At 47.1% G+C, this 10070-nt stretch overlaps 1 protein-coding gene across 1 annotated transcript in view; it reads left to right on the top strand.

The window, feature by feature from the left end:
- Positions 1-3625: 3625 nt before the first annotated feature.
- Positions 3626-10070, top strand: part of TJP2 (tight junction protein 2) — a 139091-nt gene continuing 132646 nt past the window's right edge. The window contains exon 1 of the mRNA XM_023213241.3: positions 3626-4120. The gene's annotated coding sequence lies outside the window, so the exon portion shown is untranslated. The remainder of the gene's footprint in view (positions 4121-10070) is intronic.

Raw genomic sequence — 10070 nt, forward strand, 5'->3', positions numbered from 1 at the left:
GCGCGGTGGCTCAAGCCTGTAATCCCAGCACTTTGGGAGGCCGAGACGGGCGGATCATGAGGTCAGGAGATCGAGACCATCCTGGCTAACACGGTGAAACCCTGTCTCTACTAAAAATACAAAAAAACTAGCCGGGCAAGGTGGTGGGCGCCTGTAGTCCCAGCTACTCAGGAAGCTGAGGCAGGAGAATGGCGTGAACCCGGGAGGGGGAGCTTGGGGAGAGCGGAGACCGGCCCACTGCACCCCCCCAAAGGAAAAAAAAAAAGCCCCCTTCTAAAAAAAAAAAAAAAAAAAAAAAATTTAGTTTTGTTTCATAAGAATGTAAAACATTTATGTCATTCCAAAGTCGAATGCATAAAACATGGTATATTCTCTTTTTTTTTTTTTTTTTTTGAGAGTCTTGCTCTGTTGCCCAGGCTGGGGTGCAGTGGGTCGATCTGGCCCACTGCAACCTCTGCCTCCTGGGTTCAAGCAATTCTCTGCCTCAGCCTCCCAAGTAACTGGGATTACAGGCACCTGCCACCACACCTGGGTAATTTTTTTTTTTACTGCTTTCATAGGTAAACAGTAGCATCCTACATACACCTTTATTACTTTGTTAATACCCTAGTTTCTGACAAATTATTGTTCATCCTTCTTAAAATTGCAGTGTTCTTCAGGCTTGATCTTCCCTCTTGTTGAAATAAGTTGTTGATGGGTATCATCAGAAGTCTAACCTAAATGAAACTGAGTTTCTGTTTTTGTTTTGAGACATTGTCTTGCTCTGTCACCCAGGTTGGAGTGCAGTGGCACAATCTCAGCTCACTGCAACCTCCGCCTCCCGGGATCAAGCGATTCTCCTGACTCAGCCTCCTAAGTAGCTCGGATTACAGGCATGCACCATCATGCTTGGCTAATTTTGTATTTTTACTAGAGGCGGGGTTTTACCATATTGGCCAAGCTGGTCTCCGAACTCCTGACCTCGTGATCTGCCCGCCTTGGCCTCCCAAAACGCTGGGATTATAGGCATGAGCCACCATGTCCAGCCTAAACCTGAGTTTTATAAAAAGTACTGTTATCCATTCTATTACTTCTGGCAAAAGTTTGCATGGGGAAGAAGAGTTTGGCAGTCCTAAGCAAAGTTATCTGGAGTGAGTGATGGCATCCTACTGAGAATTTTGTGTGTGTGGTAAAATATACACAGCATAAAATGTATCGTTTTAACTTTTCTTTTGAGACGGAGTCTCACTCTGTTGCCCAGGCTGGAGTGAAGAGTGCAATGGTGAGATCTTGGCTCACTGCAACCTCTGCTTCCCAGATTCAAGCAATTCTCCTGCCTCAGCCTCCCGAGTAGCTGGTATTAACAGGCCTGCGCCAGCATGCCTAGCTAATTTTTGTATTTTTAGTGGAGATGGGGTTTCACCACGTTGACCAGGCTGGTCTCGAACTCCTGACCTCAAGTGATCTGCCTGCCTCAGCCTCCCAAAGTGCTGGGATTACAGTTTGAGCCACCCAGCCCAGCCGTTGTAACTTTTTTTTTTTTTTTGAGAGGAGTCTCGCTCTGTTGCCCAGGCTGGAGTGCAGTGGCGCGATCTCCGCTCACTGCAAGTTCTGCCTCCTGGGTTCACGCTATTCTCCTGCCTCAGCCTCCCGAGTAGCTGGGACTACAGGCGCCCGCCACCACGCCCGGCTAATTTTTTGTATTTTTAGTAGCGACGGGGTTTCACCGTGGGAGCCAGGATGGTCTGGATCTCCTGACCTCGTGATCCGCCCGTCTCGGTCTCCCAACGTGCTGGGATTACAGGCGTGAGCCACCGTGCCCAGCCCGTTTTAACCATTTTTAAGTGTACAATGTAAGGCACTGAAACCGCCTTTGCAGAACTATAACTGAGGAAATTATGACAGTGAAAGAAATCAGACCTAACTGACTCTATCTTGCTTCTAACCCTTAAGCTGTCCTTGTTCATTCCTGGGCATAGGAGGAACTAACTTTGGGAAGGAATTCGATTCATGGTTTGACTCTGAAATGAAATTGATAACAGCCCTATACCGAAAATACCCCCTTCTTGCCTGGGGTCCAGTCTGCCTTTGCAGGACCAACAAATTAGCTACAAGATTAGAAATTAACAATTTAGGGGTCTTGCAGCTTCGGGATCCAAGAGTCTGAACCTCTCCAAATTTGCTCCTGTGGATAACATCACTATTGTAAAACCTAAGAGCAGTGCTTGAGATATTTTGCAGACCCTGCACTCCATGGATCAGCTGACACCACCCAGACCAGTAACCTGGCCCAACCAGTTCTGCCATCGCAGATAAGAACAGAAGACATAGGAAAACCTAACTTCGACCCCGCTGTGATTCCATCTCCAACCTGACCAATCGGGACTCCCCACTTCTCAAACCCCTACCCGCCAAATTATCTTTAAAAACTCAGGGCACGTTGCGGTGGCTCAGGCCTGTAATCCCAGCACTTTGGGAGGCTGAGGCGGATGGATCATCTGAGGTCAGGAGTTCCAGAGCAGCCTGGCCAACGTGATGAAATCCGTCTCCACGAAAAACGTAAAAATTAGCTGGGCGTGGTGGCGGGCGCCCGTAATCCCAGCTACTCAGGAGGCTGAGGCGAGAGAATCGCTTGAACTCAGGTGGAGGTTGCAGTGAGTCGAGATCGCACGTGCCACTGCCCTCCAGCCTGGGCGACAAGAGCGAAACTCGCTTTCAAACAAAACAAGCAAACAAAAAACCCTAAACCAACCAACCAACCAACCAACCAACCAAATAAACAAACAAAATCTGATCCCCGAATGCGTGAAGAAACTGATTTGAGTAATAATAAAACTCCGGTCTACCGCACAGCCGGCTCTGCGTGAATTACTCTTTCCCATTGCAATTCCCCTGTCTTGATAAATCGGCTCTGTCTAGGCAGCGGGCAAGGTGAACCCACTGGGCAGTTACAGCATTATTAGGTATACTAACACTGTTATGCAAACATCCCCACTCTCGGCCTCCAGAACTTTTTGTCATCCCACATTCAAACTCTACCGATTAAACACTAAGTCCCCATTCTCTTCCCAGGGTTTTTAACAAGCCATGTTAAACCGAAGGGGCACCTGCTTGCCAGGTGGAGGCCTGGGCACTGGGAGGGTTCTGCCCTCCCGACTGAGCAGGGACTCCCGAGGTGACTAAGCAGGCTTTCTGGGTAGCGCTCCCGCCCTCACCTATTGTCCGGGTGGAGGAACCGGTATTTCCGGATTGGGGCCTCAGACCCAGTGATCTCGGCAAGGGCGAGACTGGCGGGGGAGGGGAACGGAAGCGGGTCGTAAAAGTTAACTTTACACTAAAATCATTAACTTGTCTCACACCCCTCAATAAAAGCGGTGACCTCCCCGCCCCTCCAAGAGCCCCCCGCGCACCCACAGTGGCCCACAACCATGCTTCCCTGGGGCTTTGAAGGGTAGAGGAGCTAACCTCCTCCTTGCCCATACCCTGGAAAGGATCAGGAATCGGACCTGGGCACGCATAGAGAAAGAAGCCCAGCAAATTCTTCTTGCACCCGCTCTGGGGAGAAGCTGAGCTGCAGTTCTGTGAAAAAGAAAAGAGGCGGCAAAGTGGGCGCGCAGGCTCCAGTGACAAAGGTCTCCCAGGCGGCCGCGGCCCCTGCCCCACCGCTGGGTGGCGTCCGTGCAGGCCCACCCTGTCCGCCCTTCCCGACACCCCAAAGTAGCGCTGCGAGCAGCTGCTTCTCTCTCCCCGTCTCGCGCGCCCAGAACCCTCTGGTCTCAAGGAAGAAGGTGACAGCTGCCGCCCACCTCCTTCCCCTCCCGGCCGCCGCTCTCTGGCTCGCCACCGCCCAACTCCCCCTGCCCCCACCCTGGATTTTTTTTCCCCTTCTCTCAAACCTCTAAACAGGAAATAGCCCAAGTCACAATAATATACGGGAGCAGCCGCGGAGGCCGCTGGCGCCCTCCCATTCCCGGGGAGCCTCCCGCACTCCGGCTCGGGTGAAGTGCTGCCAGCGACGCGCGCAGGGAGCGCAGTGGACACCAGCCCAGCAACTAGTGCCGCGCCGCCCAGCGCCCCGGAGAGCCGCCCTCGTCCTCGCCCAGCGCCCGACACCGCCGGCCGCGGCCGCCACCCGCTCTAGGCGAGTACCCTCCTCTGTCTCCCTCCCCGGCCCCGGTGCTGCCTGCAGCGCGCCCTGGGAGAGCCGCCGAGGCGCGGCAGCTTGTGCCCAGGCGTCGCCGAGATGCCTTCCCTCCTGTCCCTACTTTGGCCAGGGAATGATTTGGTGGGCGAGAATTCGCGCTGGTGCCCTGGGTCGTTTGTGCAGGCGGGGGTGGGGGCAGCGCGAGTAAGTAGGGGTTGACGTGCCCTAGGTTTCTCTGCAGAGTGCGCGGTGTACTTCATCGGACATTTACTTTTTCCCTGCTTCCCCATCGCCCCCGGGGCGGCAGCGCCTCACAGGGTCTCTTTGGGGGAATCATCAACAGGTGTGCCTGAACACGCACCTGCGGCAGCCACAGGTGTCTGGGAGCCACCTTCTTTCTCCTCCCTGGCCTGGCACCCTTTCACTCAAGGGACGGAAACTGTTTCACTTTCTGCTGAGCTTCTCTTTTACCCGATTAAAAGGGCCTTTGAGTTTCTGTTGGCGCAGCCAACCGTATCTGGAGGGGGCAGGAGCCGGTGCCTTGGAGTGACGCGAGCGGAGCGCGGCGCTGGTTATTGGAAGCTGGTGGGGCTGCCTGAGTGCCCGCTGAGCCTCCGCCGCGGGGCTTGAAAACTCCGCACTCCAGAGAGCTTGACTGTACAGCCCTGGAGGTGCTTGCCCTGCCCGCGCAGCCCGAAAAACGGGGATCTCCTCCGCCTAACGCGGCAGAGCCTTAGAAGACATTTAAACAACAACAACAGCAACAAATTTCGCTTTCTGACCCATTTGTAAGGGAGGGGCTGAGCTTGTCAGCATATACAGGGCGTTGTCAGTTTTCCAGGGATGCATTGCAAGGTTCTTCTGTAGGGAGCTCTCAGTCAAAACCGAGTCAGAGATCTTTATGTTGGAAAAAGGCCACTGAATTCCAGGCATTCTTCGAGCTTGAGAAGGGCATTTTCAAGAGTGTTTTGAAGTTTGCACGAGGGCTTTCTGGGCAACTAAGTGTCTCAACTATCCTTATTGTCTGTGGCTGCTTCCCAGTCCCAGAGGTGGGCGGATTCCGTAGGGGGGCCTCCGCAGGCAGGTCTTCTGTCCAGGTTTCTAAACGCATTTCCACAAACGTGGTCGATAGGTAAGTTAAGCCCTTAACCAATTCACCTGAGAGATACTATCTATCCTCTTCGTCTCCTGGTGAGGAGACTGTTATTCTAGTTGGTGATAGGGTGACATTCTGTGTACTTTGAAGTGTTCAGGTGTCTTGCCACTTTAAGTAAGGTCCATGTACACGGTTGCATTACCTGGAGGCCTTTTGAAATGCAGGACCTCAGGCCCCACCCAGATCTGCTGAATCAAGATCACCCAAGGGATCCGTTTGCACATTAAACTCTGAGAAGCGCTGGCCTAGGTATGTTGCAGGGAAGTTTTCTGTTCAGCTTTCAAGGAGTGCTTTACATTTCCATCAAGTTATGTATTTGAATCTTTGTTTTGCCCACCAGGACCAACCCTCTACACCCCAGGGTGACAGGAAATGTGATTAACATACTGGCCTGTGATTTTTTTTGATTCTATGATTTTTATGATTATATTTGGTAAAATATACATAAAATAAAATGTACCATTTTAACCATTTAAAAATGTGCCCTTAATTCACGGGCATTAAGTACATTCACAATGTTGTGTCACCATCACCACTACCCATTTCCAGAAAGTTTTCATCATCCCAAACAGAAAGCCATTAGAATACCCTAATCCCTCCTTTCCCCAGCCCCTGGGCTTCTGGATACTTTTAATTATTATTATTATTATATTTTTTGGAGGAAGCAGAAGACGTTGACTAAGAATGTACAGTAAATGTCCCAAAAAATAAGAGAATGTATAGTAAATGTATAGTAGAATCACGCTGGCAGAATATGAAAAAGCATTTGGGAATTCCTGGGTAGACAAAGCACACTATAGCTCAAGGTTCTTAGAGTACATGTACTTTCTTTAATAGAGACAACTGTAAACCCTCAAAGGTTTCCTATTTTGACTGAAATGGAATGGAGTTACCCAGTGCTCAACCTGCTCTAAATAACTAAGCATGGATGCCTGATGATCTCTAACTCTGCGCTTCTCTGAACTGGCCTCATCTTAGGTGTCCTGTTGATATTGGGTTTAGTTTTTTTGTTTTTGTTTTTTCATTATTTTATTTTATTTTTTGAGACAGAGACTTGCTGTGTTTCCAGGCTAGAGTGTAGTGGTGCAATTTTGGTTCACTGCAGCTTCAACCTCTCAGGCCCAAGTGATCCTCCCACCTCAGCCTCCCAAGTAGCTGGGACTACAGGTGCACGCTACCACGCCTGGCTAATTTTGTTTATTTTTGTAGAGGCTAATTTAAATTATTAATTTTTTTTTTTCTGTAGATCGGGTTTTCGCTTTGCTGCCCAGTCTAGTCTTGAACTCCTGGCTTTAAGCCATCCTCCCACCTTGGCCTCCCAAAGTATTGGTATTACAGGTGTGAGCCTCTGCTATTTTTTCTTGACCCTTGACTCTTCTTGTGTTATGACTTTCATCAGAATGAGGTTATCAACTTGTAGTAAGAATTTACAGCTTCCTTTGATTGAAAAGTCCCTTTGAAATGGTGAATGAAGATAATTCAAATGGCAAGATTTGGCAGAACATTGTCTCTTCAGAAGATTCCTGCGTTCACAGACTTTCAGAATGTTATTACTTCCTTTTAATTCTAGTAAGGCAGGAGAGAAAAGGTTTGCCCTCCTATAGTATGTTCTCTTCTGAAATAACAACATAGTTCAGAGTTTTATTTGGTAAATGGATGCGTTTTGCAATCTACATAAGAAAACATTTCTTAGAAAATGTCCAGTGAATGGTTTTATCAGTGATTCAGTGATGTTTGGGGAATCACCTGGTAGCTTAGTTAAAGTAGAAACTCTCCAAATATTCCAGATTTACTAAGTCAAACTCTTTTTTTTGTTTGTTTTTTTGAGATGGAGTTTCGCTCCTGTCACCCAGGCTGGAGTGCAATGACGCAATCTTGGCTTACTGCAACTTCCGCTTCCCAGGTTCAAGCGATTTTCCTGCCTTAGCCTCCCCAGTAGCTGGGATTACAGGCATGTGCTGCCACGCCCAGCTAATTTTTGTATTTTTAGTAGAGACGGGGTTTCTCCATGTTGGTTAGGCTGGTCTCAAACTCCTGACCTCAGGTGATCCACCTACCTCGGCTTCCCAAAGTGCTGGGATTACAGGTGTGAGCCATTGTGCCTGGCCAAGTCAAAGTCTTTATACTACAATCTGTGCATTTAATAGCAGCCTGAGTGATTTTTTTTTTTTTTTTTTTTTTCAGAGTCTAACTCTGTCATCCAGGTTGGAGTGCACTGGTGCCATCTCAGCTCACTGCAACCTCTGTCTCCTGGGTTCAAGCAATTCTTGTGCCTCAGTCTCCCAAGCAGCTGTGACTACAGGCATACACCACAATGCCCAGCTAATTTTTAGTAGAGACAGGGTTTGTCCATGTTGGCCAGGCTGGTCTTGAACTCCTGGCCTCAGGTGATCTGCCCACCTTGGCTTCCACCTCCCAAAGTGCTGGGATTACAGACATGAGCCACTGCGCCTGGCCCACCTTGAGTCTGATATGTAACTAGGTTTGGGGTCACTAAAATAAACACACATGCACACACATACACACACTCGAATGTGAGTGCAAACCAAGATATAAAATTAATCTGAAGTTACAAGAGAACACAATTTTATATACAACATGAAATAAAATTAACAATAGTTTCTTCCTTATAATTAGGTAGACAGTTCAAGTTTGGCAAATCTAATCAGCACCTTTTGATATTGATCGTCACTGAACTTTAGAATCCCGTGTCCAGAACTACTGGTCTCCATAGGAGATATCAAGGTACTGGGCTAGTATTTGATTTAGCGTTAATGAACATTGGTTGTGTGCCCATTGTGAAACAGGGTTTTTCAGATATACTGTCATTAAATCTTTATGACAACCGTGAGCATGGTATTTCTTTTTTTCTCATTTTACGGAAGAGAAAATTGAGGCCACTTTGGGTCTTCTTGCTTGAAATCATGATTCTTTTCATGGTACTCCCACGTAGAATAAGAAATTCCTTGCTCACTCCCCTTCACCTCCAACAGTTATATTGAGATGTAATGCATGACAAGCTGTGTACAGTATTCATAGATTCTTCATTCAAATCTTTTGGAACATCAGGTACTGTGCTAGGCCCTGAGGCAAATAAAAGGATGAGCCAAAATGGAAATAAATTTCAAAAAAGCAAAGGACTCAAAAGCAAAAGGTTCTTTCCATGGTACCATGAGACCTCCGATTAGTTAGATTATACTTGAATGGGGTCTTAGGTTGGCTAGGCCAGCTCCCCAAAAAATCAAGTCTTGGGCATTTTCTTAGTGAGATGGGTCAGAAGTGTCATCTCTGCATGACAGTACCTACCTGGCACCCTGAAATGCTACACAGTGTAGAAGAAAGGACCCAGGATTTAGGTGCGGAAGAACTGACCTCTGCTACAGCCAGCTGAATGAACCACAGTAAATCTCATGAGCTCGAAGCTGCCACATGCTGTTATATAAAATAAAGGAAATAATTTTCTTGCTCCTGAATTATAGTGAAGACCCAAACAGATCTTATTTGTACAAGGGCTTGTAAAATGTAAAATGATAACAAAGGCTGCTCACCTCCATTTGGGAGAAATTTATAATGCAAAGGAAACAGAAAAAGTCATACATCGACCTAGAACTTTTCAGTTTACTTTTTAGTTAACTGGGGCTATCTATAATTCTCTTTTAGCTTTGGCCATTTTTGTTTTAAATAGTTACATGGAGATATAATTCACATAATATGCAATTCACCTATTTAGTCTACAATTCAATGTCTTTTTTATTATTATTATTATTCTTTAAGTTCCAGGGTACATGTGTATAACGTGCAGGTTTGTTACATATGTATATTTGTGCCATGCTGGTGTGCTGCACCCATCAACTCGTCAGCACCCATCAACTCGTCCTTTACATCAGGTATAACTCCCAATGCAATCCCTCCCCCATCCTCCCTCCCCATAATAGGCCCTGGTGTGTGATGTTCCCCTTCCTGAGTCCAAGTGATCTCATTGTTCGGTTCCCACCTATGAGTGAGAACATGCGGTGTTTGGTTTTCTGTTCTTGCGATAGTTTGCTGAGAATGATGGTTTCCAGCTGCATCCATGTCCCTACAAAGGACGCAAACTCATCCTTTTTTATGGCTGCATAGTATTCCATGGTGTATATGTGCCACATTTTCTTAATCCAGTCTGTCACTGATGGACATTTGGGTTGATTCCAAGTCTTTGCTATTGTGAATAGTGCTGCAATGAACATATGTGTGCATGTGTCTTTATAGCAGTATGATTTATAATCCTTTGGGTCTATACCCAGTAATGGGATGGCTGGGTCATATGGTACTTCTAGATCCTTGAGGAATCACCATGCTGTTTTCCATAATGGTTGAACTGGTTTACAATCCCACCAACAGTGTAAAAGTGTTCCTATGTCTCCACATCCTCTCCAGCACCTTTTGTTTCCTGACTTTTGAATGATTGCCATTCTAACTGGTGTGAGATGGTATCTCATTGTGGTTTTGATTTGCATTTCTCTCATGGCCAGTGATGATGAGCATTTTTTCATGTGTCTGTTGGCTGTATGCATGTCTTCTTTTGAGAAATGTCTGTTCATATCCCTTGCCCACTTTTTGATGGGGTTGTTTTTTTCTTGTAAATTTGTTTGAGTTCTTTGTAGGTTCTGGATATTAGCCCTTTGTCAGATGAGTAGATTGCAAAAATTTTCTCCCATTCTGTAGGTTGCCTGTTTGCTCTGATGGTAGTTTCTTTTGCTGTGCAGAAGCTCTTTAGTTTAATTAGATCCCATTTGTCAATTCTGGCTTTTG

Source organism: Piliocolobus tephrosceles, chromosome 14 (assembly GCF_002776525.5).
Source record: "Piliocolobus tephrosceles isolate RC106 chromosome 14, ASM277652v3, whole genome shotgun sequence".
Taxonomy (NCBI): domain Eukaryota; kingdom Metazoa; phylum Chordata; class Mammalia; order Primates; family Cercopithecidae; genus Piliocolobus; species Piliocolobus tephrosceles.